The 17,286-nt window shown below is 40.5% G+C and overlaps 1 protein-coding gene and 1 non-coding gene across 4 annotated transcripts in view; one reads left to right on the top strand and one right to left on the bottom strand.

Moving 5' to 3' along the window:
- Myo1d (myosin ID) overlaps positions 1 to 17,286 on the bottom strand; it is a 394,397-nt gene that overhangs the window by 177,656 nt on the left and 199,455 nt on the right. The window lies entirely within an intron of this gene.
- Positions 6,107 to 6,213, top strand: LOC123463689. The gene has a single exon (XR_006639080.1). It is a non-coding gene; the product is annotated as a U6 spliceosomal RNA (small nuclear RNA).

Consider the following 17,286-nt stretch of genomic DNA (forward strand, 5'->3'; position numbering starts at 1 on the left):
TGTGGAGAAGATGGATAAATTCCTGGATGCATACCATCTATCAAAGCTAAACTCAGAGCAGATTAATCTCCTCAATGAACCCATCACACTCATGGAGATTGAAAAAGTAATAAAAAAAACCTCCCCAAAAAGAAGAGTCCAGGACCAGATGGCTTCTCAGCTGAATTCTATCAAACTTTCATGGAAGAACTTAAACCAATCTTCCTCAAACTGTGCCACACAATTGTAGAACAGGGAAAGTTACCCAACTCCTTTTATGAAGCTAGTATCAACCTAATTCCAAAACCAGGCAGAGATGCCACAAGAAAAGAAAACTACCGGCCTATTTCCCTGATGAACTTAGATGTAAAGATCCTGAACAAAATCCTCACAAACTGAATCCAAGAACACATCAAAAGCATTATCCACCTTGACCAAGTGGGATTCATCCCAGGAACACAGGGGTGGTTCAACATACAGAAATCTGTCAATGTAATACATCACATAAACAAGGTTAAACATAAAAACTACATGATCATTTCAATAGACTCAGAGAAGACCTTTGACAAGATACAACATCACTTCATGATCAAAACATTGGAGAGGATTGGCATGGTTGGTTCATATCTTAACATAATAAAAGCAATAAACAAAGCTCCTAAGGCCCAAATAATACTTAATGGAGAGAGACTGGAGGAATTCCCATTAAGATCAGGAACAAGACAGGGTTGTCTACTCTCACCTCTGCTTTTCAATATAGTACTGGAAGTCCTAGCTCAAGCAATAAGATAGGAGAAGGAAATAAAAGGGATACAATTTGGAAAGGAAGAAGTTAAGTTAGCTCTATTTGCCAATGACATGACTGTGTATGTAAGAGACCTGAGAGACTCCATCCAAAAACTCCTGAAGGTGATTAACTCCTATAGCAAAGCAGCAGGATACAAAATCAGTGCACGAAAATCAGTAGCCTTTCTATATGCAAATGACAAAGATACAGAGAAAGAAATAAGGGACATAGTCCCATTTCCAATAGCAACAACAACAACAAAAATACCTTGGAATAATGTTAACCAAGGAAGTGTAAGATCTGTAACAACGAAAACATAAAAACACTCAAAAAAGAAATTGAGGAGGTCTTGAGAAAATGGAAAGACCTCCCATGCTCCTGGATAGGCAGAATTAACATTGTGAAGATGACAATCCTACCAAAGGCAATATTCAGATTTAATGCAATTCCAATTAAAATCCCTACAGTGTTCTTCACAGAGATAAAAAAAAATGATCTCAAATTTCATATGGAAAGGCAGAAGGCCTCGCATATCCAAACATATCCTCAGCAAAAGAAATACCTCTGGAGGCATCGCCATACCTGATCTAAAGCTATATTACAAAGACATACTAATAAAAACAGCATGGTACTGGCATAAAAACAGGAATAAAGACCAATGGAACAGACTTGAGGACCAGGACTTTGGGTCAAACAACTATAACTACTTGATATTTGAGAAAGGCCCAAACAATATAGGCTGGAAAAAAGACAGCATCTTCCACAAATGGTGCTGGACAAACTAGATAACCATATGCAGGAAACTGACACTTGATCCACACATTTCGCCATGCACTACACTCAAGTCCAAATGGATCAAAGACCTCAATATAGGACCAGAACCTCGAATACTACTGGAGAAAATTTAGGAAGTACTTTCCATGATATAGGAATGGAAAAAGACTTACTGAACAAAACCCCAGTAGCTCACGATCTTAAACAGTCACTCAAGCAATGAGATCACATGAAGCTGAAGAGTTTCTTTACAGACAAGCATACAAGAAGCAAAGCCAATAGATTACTCACAGAATGGGAGAAAATATTTGCAGGTTATCCAACTGATAGAGGCCCAATCTCCAGAATCTACAAAGAACTCAAAAATCCTAACAGTAAGAAGTCAAACACCCCACTCACAAAATGGGGCAAAGGGCTGAACAGGCAGTTCACAGAGGAAGAAATACAAATAGCAAACACACACTTAAGAAACTGTTCATCATCCTTAATCATCAGAGAAATGCAAATTAAAACAACTATAGATTCCACATTACCCCAATAAGGATACAAACATCAAAAAATCAAATGAAAATAAATGCTGGTGAGGATGTGGAGAAGCAGGAACACTCATCCACTGTTGGTGGGAACGCAGGATGGTACAACCACTTTGGAAAGCACTATGGAAACTCCTGAAAAAGTTGACTATAGAGATACCAACAGACCCAGTTATTCCCTTACTTGGCATCTACCCTAACACCTTCAAACTATAGGCCACAGAGATTTGCTCAACCATGTTTGTAGTGGCTCAATTTGTAATAGCTAAGAGCTGGAATCAACCCAGATGTCCATCACTAGAAGAATGGATAACTAAGATGTGGTATATCTACACAATGGAATTCTATACAGCAGTAAGAAAAAAATGACACAATGAACTTTGAGGATAAATGGTTGAACCTGGAACAGATCATTCTTAGTGAACTTACCCCAACACAGAAACAAAATCATCATATAGTCTCACTCATCTACAGCACCTAAACTGAATCTACCCAAGATGCCTTACATACCCAGCAAGCATCTCATGGACTAGACAATAGGGTGGGTGGGAGGGAGGGGAGGGCGATGGAGGGGTGAGAAACACAAATCTAGATCCAAATGGCAATGGTACCATAAAATTCTACTTCCTAAAAGGCAGACCAAATGGCAGAACCTTCAACAGGCCCTTCACCTGAAACACAAGACACTGGGGAGGGTATGACGAAGACTAACCTTAATCTTTTACATCTTCCCTCCCTCCCTCCCTCCCTCTCTGTCTCTTCTCTCCAACTCTTGTATATTAGTTATCTTTTTCCTTCTTTGCACTGACCTGTAACTCCCAGTACCAGCAAGTGGCTATCATCCACAATGAGCTTTTGATCAGAGAGACCTACAAGGTTTCCTAAAAGACAGACAGATTTCTGTCAGAGTACTTAAGGACCCACCAAAGGTTAGTGGTAAGACCCTACTGCTGAAGACACCTTATGTGGTTGACATGTAAAATGGAATGGCATGGCATGGCTGGAAGTTGGAAGACAGTCAGTCCCCAGACAGTCAGTGTGTCTAGTGCCAGAGGGTGCTACATGGGTGACTGGGGGAAAATGACCAGTATCTGTCCAAGCAACTCATGGTCCAACCTACTTAGCAGCAAATAACCTGTTGTGATGCCCACAGAAGTGCAATAGTGGCACACAGCCATGGTGGGGAACCAACTGCTCTTGATTTAGCTAACTGATCCCCTCAGTGGTATGGGACCCATAGCTGGAGCTGGGAAACAAGTCAGAACCATATATAAACATAAGCCCACTCTCCATTATCAAGCTACCATCAATCATGGGCTACAAGAGGGCCTACACCTTTTAAATTCTTTATATAAAAAAAATAAGGGTTATCTCATTTCTCCTGGTGTTAGCTTACTCTCTGCTGGAAAATCTGCTTCTCTTTTTCAGACAGATGTAGACCCTAAGGAGAGAGCCACCCCATCATACCTCAAAAGGGCCCCGGCTGAAACTAAGAAAAATTGGCGAAACAAGCAAGGGTGTTGTTTTCCTGATGAACTGGATACCAGCACAAGGGTGAAGGAGATCAACAGAGAAAAATCAACTCATACCAAATGAGAGAGCCAGAGCCCCAGAAGCCCACAACATCTTATCACTGAAGCAGACCAAAAATGAACTCAACATGGCTCAGGGAAATTTTGCGGAAGAGGGGGCGGAAAGAATGTCAGAGCCACATGTTGGGTCATGATATGCAGAGACATTTATCTTACCCATAACTGTGGGCTAACTCCACAATGCATGACCCATATACCTCAACAAGGAGGGGTCAAGGGGAGGGGATAAGTCACGAATGAGCCTAATAATGATACCAAACTGACTGTATTTGCTGAATACAAAACTAATTAATAAAAAAAAGCAGTAGGAAATACAAACCAAATTGAACAAGCCCCAAACTCTACAGAAGCTCTCAAGAATAGAGTCAGCCAAGTAGAGGATAGAAACTCAGAACTGGAAGACCAAACAGAAGAAACAGCTCATGAGTCCAAAAGTTTCAGTAAGTTCAAACCTCTTTGTGAACAGAACATGAGGGCACTGTGGGATACCCTTAAATGTCCCAACATTTGGATCATGGGAATACCAGAAGGGGAAGAAATTCAGACCAAAGGCATGGAGAACTTATTCAACAAAATTATTGAAGAAAAGTTTCCCACTCTCTCAAAAGAAAGTCCCATCAAGTTATAAGATGTTAACAGAACTCCAAACAGACTGGCCCAAAGGAGAAATTCACTAAGACATATTATCATTAAGACTCTAAACATCGATGACAAAGAGAAAGTCCTCAAAGCAGCTAGGGAGAAACAACACATAACATATAAAGGCAACCTCATCAGAATCATTTCAGACTTCTCAATGGCAAAAGCTGAAAAGTGAGAAGGGCCTGGAATGGAACACTGCAACATCTAAGAACCTATGGGTTCCAACCCAAGCTACTCAACCCAGCAAAAGTATCCCTCACAAGAGATGGTAAAAGAAAAACTTTCCATGATAAAACTCAGTTTTATAACTATATGAACACAAAGCTAAACTTGCAAAGAGTACTATAGGAAATTCTTCACACAGAAGAATCAAACCTCAAGTGCCTACAAGAAGCAGATCACAATAACCAAACTCAGAGAAGGCACAAAAAAACAAAGTCCAAGAAATCACCAAACCATATAAACCACCACAATATGGCAGGAATTAAATCAAACCTCACAGTTATTATCCTAAATATTAATGTCCTTAATTCACCCATCAAGAGACATACTACCAGGGTGGATCAGAAAATTAGACCCCTCAATCTGCTGTCTTCAAGAAACCTACCTCACCACTAAAGACAGACAACTCTTCAGGGTGAAAGGGTAGAAAATGATATTTCAAGCAAGTGGAAATAAGAAACAAGCAGGTGTATCTATACTAATATCAGATAAAATAGACTTCAAACCAAAAGTAATCAAAAAAGACAAAGGCCACTTCTTACTCATCAAAGGAACAATCCAACAAGAGGATATCACAATCATAAATCTTTATGTACCAAACACAAGGGCAGCACAATTCATAAAACAAAACCTACTTGACAACAAAACAGAAATAAGCACTAACACCATCATAGTTGGGGACTTCAACACTCCACTATCAGCAATAGATGGATCCAAACAGAAAATTAACAGGGAAGTAAGAGAGCCCAACAATACCATAGATCAATTAGACCTAACAAACATCTCAAGAACATTCTACCCCAAATCCGGAGACTGCATATTCTTCTCAACAGTCCATGGAACCTTCTCTAAAATAGATCATATGCTGGATCATAAGGTCTGCCTCCATGTATTTAGGAAGATCGACATACTCTCCTGCATGATATCAGATCACAATGCTGTATTGCTAGAAATTAACAACAAAAGATGCACCAGGAGTCACATCAGCTCCTGGAAACTGAACAACACACTTTTAAACAATAAATGGGTAGTGGACGAAATAAAAAATGAAATTGCAAACTTTCTAGAAATGAATGACAATGAGAACACAACATACCACAACTTATGGGACACAATGAAGGCAGTCCTCATGGGAAAATTCATAGCACTAAATGCCTTCATAACAAAGATAGAAAGATCCCAAATCAGTAACATAGCCATCCGCCTAAAGGCAGTGGAAAAACAGGAAGAATCCAACCCAAAAAGCTCCAGATGGACAGAAATAATTAAGATCAGAGCAGAAATTAATGAATTGGAAACTAAGAAAACAAGAAAATTGATGAAACAAAGAGCTGGTTCTTTGAAAAAATAAACAAGATTGATAAACTTCTGGCCAATTTGATCAAGGAAAAAAAAAGACCTTTCAAATTAACAAAATTAGAAATGAAAAAGGAGAGATCACAACAGACATAAGTGAAATCTGGAGAATCAAAAAGACTTATTTGAAAAACCTCTACTCCACAAAACTGGATACTATGGAGGAAATGGACGAATTCTGGATACACACCGAATTCAACAACATATCAAAAGCATTATCTGTGCTTGCTTCAGCAGCACATATACTAAAATTGGAATGATACAGAGAAGATTAGCATGGCCCCTGCGCAAGGATGACACGCAAATTTGTGAAATGTTCCATATTTTTAGAGAGCCACCCCATCATACCTCAAATTGGCAAAACAAGCAAGGGTGCTGTTTTCCTGATGAACCAGATACCAGCACAAAGGGGAAGGAGACCAACACAGAGAAAAATCAACGCCTACCAAATCAGAGAGCCAGAGCCCCAGAGGCCCCCAACACCTCATCACTGAAGCAGATCAAAAATGAACCCAACATGGCTCAGGGAAATTTTGCGGAAGAAAGGGTGCAAAGAATGTCAGAGCCACATGTTGGGTCATGATATACAGAGACATTTATCGCCAATAACTGTGGGCTAACTCTACAATGTACGACCCATATACCTCAACAAGTGGGGGCCAATGGGGAGGGGGCAGGTCACGGACGAGCCTAATTATGGTACCAAACTGCCTGTATTTGCAGAATAGAAAACTAATTAAAAAAAAAAGCATTATCCACCTTGATCAAGTAGGCTTCATCCCAGGTGTGCATGGGTGGTTCAACATACGGAAATCTGTCAATGTAATATACTACATAAATAAGATTAAACACAAAAACGATATGATCATTTCGATAGATGTAGAAAAGTCCTTTGACAAAATACAACATCGCTTCATGATCAAAACATTGGAGAGAACAGGCAAGGATGGTTTGTATCTCAACATAATAAAGGCTATATATAAAGCACCTAAAACTCAAATGATACTTAATGGGGAGGACTGAAGGAATTCCCTTTGGAGATCAGGAACAAGACAGGGGTGGCCACTCTCACCTCTGCTCTTCAACATAGTACTGGAAGTCCTAGCTCAAGCAATAATACAGGAGAAAGAAATAAAAGGGATACAAATTTGAAAGGAAGAAGTTAAGTTAGCCCTATTTGCAGATGACATGATTCTATACATAAGAGATCCAAGAACCTCTATCTCACAACTCTTAAAGGTGATTAGCTTCTTCAGCAAAGTAGCAGGATTCCAAATTGTTGCCGTCAGGTTCACATTGCTGGCAGAAATTGCCCAGCCAAGAGCAGCTTGTGGGAAAAGAGGTTTATTTTGTCTTATAGGTGAAAAGAGGTTTATTTTGTCTTATAGGCTTAAGGGGGAAGCTCCATGATGGCAGGGAAAACGCAAGCATGAGTAGGGGGTGGACATCACCCCCTGGCCAACATTAGGTGGACAAAAGCAACAGGAGTGTGTGCCAAAACTGGCAAGGGGAAACTGGCTATAACACCCATAAGCCCACCTCCAACAATACACTGCCTCCAGAAGGCATTAATTCCCAAATCTTCATCAGCTGGGAACCTAGCATTCAGAACACCTAAGTTTATGGGGGACATCTGAATCAAACCACCACAAAAATCAATGCACAAAAATCAGTAGCCTTTCTATATGCAAAAGATAGAAAGAAATAAGTGATATTGTCCTATTTTCAATAGCAACAAAAAAAATATCTTGGGATAACATTAACTAAGGATGTGAAAGGCCTATACAATGAAAACATAAAGACACTCAAGAAAGAAATTGAGGAGGACTTGAAAAAATGGACAGACCACCCATGTTCCTGGATAGGAAAAATTGATACTGTGAAAATGGCAATGTTACCAAAGGCAATATACATATTTAATGCAATGCCAATAAAAATTCCATTTTTCTTCATTTTTCTTCACAGAGACAGAAAAAATGATCTCAAAATTCATATGGAATGGCAAAAGGCCTTGGATATCTAAGCTTATCCTTAGCAAAAGAAACACCTCTGGAGGCATCACCATACCTGATCTAAAGCTATATTACAAAGCCACAACAATAAAAACAACATGGTACTGGCTTGTAGACCAATGGAACAGAATTGAGGACCTGGACTTTAGGTCAAGTACTACAGCTACTTGATATTTGACAAAGGGCCTAACATTATAGGCTGGAAAAAAGACACCATCTTCAACAAATGGTGTTAAACTGGATAACCATATGCAGAAAAATTAAACTTGATCTACACATCTCGCCTTGCACAAAATTCAAGTCCAAATGGATCAAAGACTTCAATGTAAGACTGGAAACTCTGCTACTACTGGAAGTAAAAATAGGAGGAACTTTTCATGACATATGAATGGGAAAAGACTTCCTGAACAAAACATTAGTAGCTCAGGAACTTAAACAATCACTCAACCATTGGGATTTTGTGGACTACAAGAGGGCCTACACCTGTTAAATTCTCTCTAAAATAATAATGGTTATCCCATTTATCTGGTGCTGACTTCACTTTCCATTGGAGTGTTTGTTTCTCTTTTTCAGATGCAGATCCTGAGTAGAGAATCAGCCCATGGTACCTCACCAGGGCCCTTGCTGACACCATAGAGTAACTGGGGAAATGAGAAAGAGTGCTGCTTTCTTGGTGAACCTGGTACCAGCACAAGGGTGAAGGAGAACCAGAGACATTCAACTCCTATCAAATCAGATATCCAGAGACACAGAGGATCCCCAGACCTTATCAGTGAAGTAGATATAAAACGAACCCAACATGGCTCAGGGAAATTTATGGAAGAGGGGTCAGAAAGATTGTTAGAGCCACATGTTGGGACAATATGCACATTGCCTCTTACCCATAACTGATGGCTAATCCCACAATGCACAACCCACATTCCCCATTAAGAAGGGTCCCTGTGGAGTGGGGAGGGCAGAGAGGATGGTACCAACCTAGCCGTATACACACTGTGTACATAACTAATAATAAAACCTCCCAAATTTTCTAATAGTGCTTATATTACATGTATCATTATGTTGGATAATATATATATGTGTGTGTGTGTATATATGTATGTATGTATGTGTATGTATACACACACACACATACATACACATACACTATATAGTATGTATTTCATGTGAATTTGGCTTATCATCATGTTACAGAGTCTGCTTCCTCTCCTTTTAATTCACCACACAAGGTTTTTTTAAATCTATAGTTGAGAATTACATGTAAACATTTAAAAAATCTGCTTGATTTTTAGTATATCTGCTGTTAATATTTTCTTGAGGCAAGCCCAACAGACTAGCTTTTTTTAATGAGAGAGGGAGAGAGAGAGAGAGAGAGAAAGAGAAAGAGGGAGAGAATCAGTATACTAGGATCTCCAGCTATTGTAATCAAACTCCAGATGCATGTAACACCTTGTGCACATACGTGACCTTGCACATGTGTCACCTTGTGTCTGGCTTATGTGGGATCTGGGGAGTTGAATATGGATCCTTAGGCTTCACAGGCAAGTGCCTTAATCACTAAACCATGTCTTCAGCCCCTGCTGTTAATTTTTGCCAAATGCTCTTTTTGTTTTTGTGGAGGTATGGCCTCACTCTAGCCCAGGCTGACCTGGAATTCACTATGTAGAGCAAGAGTGGCCTTGAACCCATGGTGATCCTTCTACCTCAGCCTCCAGACTGTTGGGATTAAAGGCATATGCCACCACACCTGGCTGCCAAATGTTCTTAATTGACACATCTAATGATCAGCAATACTTTCCCCAATTATTCTACTCATTAATGGAATTTTTTTTTGAGACTTTTCCATTTCCTTATGCTCTTTAGGTTGCTGTATGGTTCCTATCCTGGGATTTCATCAACTATTCCTCCATGTTGGATTTCTGATTTCTGACCCTCTTTCTTCTTCTTGGTTTTCTTCCCTGTCATAGTTTGCAAGAACAGATGCATAGCCAGGATATTTCTCTTTAATTTACTTGAGAATACAAAGCAGTTGCTTAAAATGTTGGCTTCTGGGGCACAGGGACAGAATAGATGACAGTAGGCTGGCTGCCTCTGTCCGAATCCTGACCACTCCTAAGAGTTGAGCAGTTGGGCTGGAGAGATGGCTTAGCAGTTAAGCGCTTGCCTGTGAAGCCTGAGGACCCCGGTTCGAGGCTCGGTTCCCCAGGTCCCGCGTTAGCCAGATGCACAAGGGGGCGCACGTGTCTGGAGTTTGTTTGCAGAGGCTGGAAGCCCTGGCGCACCCATTCTCTCTCTCTCCCTCTATCTGTCTTTCTCTCTGTGTCTGTCGCTCTCAAATAAATAATTTAAAAAAATAAATAAAAAATAAAGAGCTGAGCAGATGTGGGAAAACATGAAGCCCTTAACCTTAGGCTTGTTAGAAATAGAAGGTGGTATGTTAACAACACAGTGAGGATGGATAGAGCTAATGCTCCTAAACACCAAATGCTGTCTGGTTGTAGGCAGACTGTGCTCAGTATGCATGGCTGTTAAGACTATTTGAAAGTCATCAGTAGGCTCTGCTACTTTTTTTTGTGTGTGTGCAGACACTTTTTATTTTTGCTTCTATAACCTGTCAGTGTGACCTGTAAATTCTATACTGAATGTAAGCTATTCATTCACCTGTCTCAAGTAGTACTTAGATGGGTGTTATCTTATGTTACTACCTATAAGATGACTTCATTGCAGGGTGTGTGTGCTGTGTCTAGCTGTCCAGCTGCTCAGGGCAGCAGGGAGGAAGCTAGGGCTTTGGGTGACTGCCATTCTTTCTTTAATCCCACAGGAATGACTACTTCACTAAATCTGGGGCTCTCTGAGTTTTGGTATGGCCATATCTACAAGAAATTTTCTTTGCTCAAATGTAATAATTATTGCTAACAGAGGCCCCCTTCATTCCTTGCCCATGTCTGGATATATCAGAGGCAAGGAAGATGGTAACCCTTGCTGACTCTTCTTGCCTGGAGAAACAATCTTTTGATGTAAGAAAGCCTCCTCAGCAGAAGGCTGGGCATTCTAAGCCTTCCCTGTGGCATACCTCCATATGGAATGGCAACACCTCCAAAAGCAGAGGGGTCTTCTCAGAGTTCCCTCATTGTACTTTTCCATGTTCCATGTTCCTCTTTGAAGAATATATTGATTTTGCAGCATTAGATTTTTTTGAGAGAGAGTCTTACTTTAGTCTAGGTTAACCTGGAACTCACGGTGATCCTCCTCCCTCTGCCTCCCAAGAGCTGGTATTAAAGGCATGCACCATCATACCTGGCAATTTTGTAGCACTTAAAAAACTGGATCCATTTCTTTCTTTTTTTTATATATTTAGTTGTATTTACTTATTTGAGAGAGAAAGAGGGAGGGAGGGACAGAGAGAAAGAAAGAGAGAACGGCCACATCAGGCCCTTTAGCTTGCAAATGACTCCAGACACATGTGCCATCTTGTGCATCTGGCTTACATGGGTCCTGAGGAATTGTACCTGGGTCCTTTGGCTTTGTAGGCAAGCACCTTAACTGCTAAGCAATCTCTCCAGGCCCATTTCTTCTTATTATTTTGTAAAATATTTTTATTTACTTATTTGAGAGGGAGGGAGAAGGGGAGGGAGATTCAGGCAGAGGAAGAGAGTATTGGCATGCCAAGGGCTTCTGCAAATGAACTCCAGATTCATGTGCCACATTGTGCATCTAGCTTTTATCTGGGTACTGGGGAATGGAAGCATGGATGGTAGATTTTGTAAGCAAGCACCTTTAACCACAGAGAAATCTCCTTACTCCCCCCCCCACATTTTTCCTGAATGGTACATCTACATGTTTATAGGTGTATGAAGTTGTATTTTTTGGTTTCAGGGTTGATGGCTTATTCTATGTTGCTTGTACATTTGGCATCTGTTAATTTCACAAGTGCAGCAAGTAAATTCTGTGCACCTATGATTATATCATCAACTTTATCAGAACTCTTTTAGGCTTCATTTATTTTTGACATCACAGAAAAGTACTATTGAAAAACTCCAGAAGAAAACATGCCATGAGAAAAAATGGTTCTTATATTTTCCTGTATGATCTTAACATGTTTGAGTATTCACTTTAAAAACACATTGATCTGATCTGGGGCTGGAGAGATGGCTCAGCAGTTAAGGCACTTACCTGAAAGCCAAAGAACCCAGGTATTATTCCTCAGGATCCATGTAAGCCAGATAGATGCACTAGGTGGAACATGCATCTGGAGTTGGTTTGCAGCAGTTGGAGGACCTGGCCCACCGACAGTCTCTCTCTCTCTCAGCCTCTCTCTCTCCCTCACTCCCTCTCAAATAAGTAAATAAAATAAATAAATATGAAAAATACACAATGTTCTTGTTTTACAAATGCAAAATCTCATTAAATGGGTTGGGTGTCCATGAAGGCTATGTGTCTGCCTGGGGGAAGGGTTACTTCTGGTTTCCTCTTCAAGGGCCGGCATGTTAAAATTTAAGGTGTAAGAACTATGACAGGTTAAGAGGGACAGCAGTGTAGAAAGAAATAAGAGCATCAGAGTGACACTGCATTCATCTTTCTATCTGGTGGCCAAACTGCAACACAGCAGCCAAAGTAGCCCTAATCATGCTATTTCTCTGCTCAAAAAACTAGAGTGGCTCTCCAAGTCTCTCAGAATAAAAGCCACAGTCTTCCCAATGGCCTACCATGTACAGCTTCCACTGTCTTTCTCCCTGGCTCATGCCCACCACAATGCTCACTTTGCTGTACCTTTATGCTACCTGTTTCTCTGTGGAATGATCTATCCCCCCCCCCCCAGATGTCACATGGGTAATTTTCTCACTGTGTATCTTTGCTTAGCTGTAATCTTCTCAAGACTAGAAGTTGCCATTCTATTGAAAAGTTCAACTTGTTTCCCCTTTCCCTTCCTGGTACTCCTACCCTGACTCCTGGAACCCCTGCTTCTCCCTCCTATGCTTGTTATTTTTCTTTTCCCTCACTATTGAACACTATCTACACATCGTGCCACTGACTTGTTATAGTATGGTGCAGGCTCCTCTTTGCTCAAAGTCACACTTCACTAGGCCAGAGACCTTTGTCTCTTCTGGTCACTGCTTATCTCCATTTCCTATATTGTAGTCACTCATCCTTGTTCTCTTAGAAGCACTTTATTCTTGTTTTGCAAATGCAACATCCTCTCATTATTCCTCAGCACAAGACTTTGTTACTATCTTTACACTGTTCCTGTACTGCACCTGCTACTTCCAAATCTCTTCTCCCATTTGTCTGCTCTCAGCTTGTGGTGCCAGGGATATTCTTCAGATGTCTGGGATCTTGGCCATCCACTCACACCAAAGACAGAAAACCCACTTGGAAGTCATGAATGAATAACAGACTTCCCCGTAGGGTAGTTAGTTCAGGGCTTGCCATCTGTGGGGAACTCTGGAATGTTTGTATGGTAGAATGACTTCCATATTTCCGAGTGAATGGGATAGAGGGATGCATCTTATTTGTCAGTACATACTGTTTTATTTCATATTCTTTTAAAAATATTTTATTTATTTATGGGAGAGGGAAAGGGAAGGAGGAAGAGAGAGAGAGAGAGAGAGAGAGAGAGAGAGAGGGACAGAGACAGAGACAGAGAGAAAGAGAGGGAAATAGAGGGAAAGGGATAGAGTGGGTACGCCAGGGCCTCTAGCCATTGCAAACAAACTCCAGATGCATACAACCTTGTACACCTGGTTTTATGTGGATACTGGGGAATCAAATCTGGGTCTTTAGGCTTTGCAAGCAAGTGCCTTAACTGCTGAGTCATCTCTCCAGCCCTTAGTTCATATTCTTAGTTTCAGTATGGTGTCTAACCTCTCTCTTAACTGAGCCTGGTGTCCCAAGCACAGATCTTACGTGGTTCAGTGTCTTCAGATAGTAAACCTTGTGCCATCTGTGAGAATGATACCCAGGGAGTCACTCAGCTTTTTGATGCTTGGGAGAAGACCTGACATTCTATTCCTCTTTATACCAACCAACCACCTTCTTTAGCTGTATGCCACACCCCTGTACAGAGACACTTGGTTCCTTCCCTCCTGGATCGTCCCACAGTCCTGCAGTTGGAGGGACTGTACTGTCTTGTCATGTTCTCTGCAGGCTCTTGGATTCTAGTACATTCTCCACCTGCTTGGGAGAGTTGCCACTTGTTTAGTTTTAAAAGTATGCTGCTGCCTCTTGCCTGATGTCATCTGAATTGTGGTTCCACATGGCCTTGTGGCTTTATCCAATGTTTAATCCTTTCAGAGGTATTGAGGTAGATACAAATGCACTGTCTCATATAGCCAGCTGCTTTACAATGGCATCTCTATGCTGCATGCTTTGCTTTGGAGCATACTTTTCAGTGGCCAGGCATTTCAAAGCAACATCTGGCAGTCATTCCAGGTCAATTAAGAATCTCTGTGTTAGTCTCATAACCAAACATAGGCCAACTTTCATCCCTCAACCCAGGTCCTAATTTATTTTGTTCTGGTTTGTTCTTATTCTAGTTGCCATGGCTGTTGAGCTCTTTCTGTCTTACTGTTACTACAAATTACTACTTCACAGCTTTCTAGTACTCTGAACTAGATGTTCTCTTGGTTCACCAATGAGAATTCTTTAACGTTTCAGCTTATCAGGCCCTCTACATCTAGGGGCAGTTTTTAGGAAGGCCTTTCTTCATACAGTTGTCCATATAGTTATTCTGGCAGAGTTTTAACCACTTATATGTGTTTAGAGGGGTAATGGCAGTTGCAGAAGAGAATATATCTAGGTAGCAGGTGGAAGTCTGAACAATTTGCAAGATATACACAATTTATCTCTGCTATCTATATACCCCATTAAATTTAAATTTAATATATACTTATTTGAGAAGAAGAGAGGGAAGGAGTGGGGGACAGAATAGGTACACCAGGGCCTTCTGCTGCTGCAAACTAATTTGAGACGCATATACCACTTTGTGCATCTGGCTTTAGGTGGGTACTGGGGAACAGAAACCAGGCTGTCAGGCCTTGCATACAAGTGCCTTTAATCACTGAATCATTTCTCTAACCCCCCATTCAATTTAGAATGTAAAATTTGCATCCAACTTGGTATAGCTCATGACTGATTAACGCAACCATGGCCCCTTCTGAGAGTCATTTTAAAAAGAGATTAAAAAAATTAATTTAGGGGCTGGAGGGATGGCTTAGCAGTTAAGGCATTTGCCTGCAAAGCTAAAGGACACAGGTTCAAGTCACCAGGACCCACATAAGCCAAATGCACAAGATGGCACAAGTATCTGGAGTTCATTTGTGGCTACTGAAGGCCTTAGTATGCCAATTCTATCTTGTCTGTCTGTCTCTCTCTCAAATAAACAAAATAAAAATTTTCAGTTAGCACACAAAAATCTCTGTTTTACTATGACATTTTCACACATTAATATCTTTTCATAATTTGTTCTTATAAATCTACACCTCCCTCTTCCATCTCCCCTTGGTCTTCCTCTTCTCCCTAAATAATTTAGTTTCCCTTTTTGCTTTCATGTCATATAAAATTTTGTTGCCCTCCTAAAAGTTACTTTAAAGAAAGAGTCAAAGATAGAAAAATATACCTCAGTTTCCCCTTAGTTCCCCCTAAATATCTCTATGAGAGACAAGACTAAAAAAGACCTAGTGTGCTACTTTATAATGCTTTACCTCCTAGCAGTAGACTAGTATATACCAAGAAGTAAATAAGATCTAAGGAATATAATTTATAAGTTTTTAGCATAATTCATAACACAAGGGCCTTGGTTTTACAGATAAGCCAACAACATTTTAGAGGATGTAAGAGAAATCTAAAAAGCAATGAGATAACCAAATCTTCATCAAAACCATTGAAAAAGAGATGCAGAGACACATGAGTGTGATCATGATAAGCTTTTCTGACAAACTAAGTGCTGTGGCAGGGTGGGATGATCTGCCTGGTGGACTGTAATCTACAAATGACAATCCCTGAGCTGCCTTCACTTGCTCTGGGTGACCCACATGCAGTCGCGTAGCTTGTGAACCTTCATTTAGGACATATATATTTTACATATAGTCTTGTCCAGATCTATTATCTGGCAATTCCTCCATGCCAACCATTGTTGGCCATTAATGACTTCTTCACTACGATGGGGAAAGGATCTGACAATCTCCCTGCAACTCTAATTTGAGGAAGCAACCAGCCTTTGGGTCAATTACTATCAGGAGTACATTTCAACATTTACTACATCAAAGCCAAAATTGCAGTTACTTTGCAGTAAAATGAAAACAAAATTACACCAGTTAACAGGCTTAGTAATTTGGATGAATCGTTTTCAGGATTCAATCTTGTTTCAAAGTAAATATTCTGTAGAGCTATACTGAAGTATCTACTTGCTTTTGTTTGGTTTTATTTTCCTGAAAGAAAAGACAGAATTCACCTTGAAAATCTTTCAGGTCAAGACTATCTCCAAACTGCTTTTCTGCTATAGAATTATAGTATTTTGGTTTAACATTGAGCATTTGGTGTGATCCAATGATATATGTAAGGATGATTTAACTTTGTCATTTAAAATAATTACAAACAGATTACTGTAGGTAGAATGGCTTAAGTAATGTCAGGGGAAGAGATTGAATAAGAGAGGTATTGGGGGAGGGTTAATCAAAATTCAGGATATTGTGGAAAAAAAGGGGAGAAAAAGCCAGGCGTGGTGGTGCACGCCTTTAATACCAGCACTCGGGAGGCAGAGGTAGGAGGATCGCTGTGAGCTCGTGGCCACCCTGAGACTCCATAGTGAATTCCAGGTCAGCCTGGGCTAGAGTGAGACGAAAAACAAAAAATAATACAAATAATTTAAAAATCTCAGGATATTGTGGATAAGCCATATGATAACCTACTTTTTTGGATAATGGCACAACCAAAAGTCATACACTGTTACTAGAAAAATTTCAGTGCCAGGAATGGGATACCTTCCAGTGAGTTGTTGGCCATGGAGGTCTCTGATGCTCCCAAAACATTATAGGCTATTGCCAAGGCTCTTAACCAAGGAATATTCCCACCAGTAGGAATATTCCTACTGCTGAAGACTCCACATGCCTGTGCTGCAATGTCACTGTGAACTCAAACTGGGGCTGAGTTGAAAACTTCTCCCAGTAGACCAGCTGACAGAAAGTTGGAAAAAGCTGCATGCAGCCTAATGGGAGACAGAAGCCATCAGTGGCGAAAACAGTGGACACTGCAAGCCTTAAGTATGGCCAAACAGGCCAAATGAGCCAATAGGTGCAACAGCGGCACGTCTGTTATGGGGAAAACCAACTGCTCTCTAATTGGACTGGAGACCTGCTCTATGGGAGGGAATACATGTCTGGTACTGAAAACCTAAT

This window comes from Jaculus jaculus, chromosome 9 (genome assembly GCF_020740685.1).
Source record: "Jaculus jaculus isolate mJacJac1 chromosome 9, mJacJac1.mat.Y.cur, whole genome shotgun sequence".
In the NCBI taxonomy this organism is placed as follows: Eukaryota; Metazoa; Chordata; class Mammalia; order Rodentia; family Dipodidae; genus Jaculus; species Jaculus jaculus.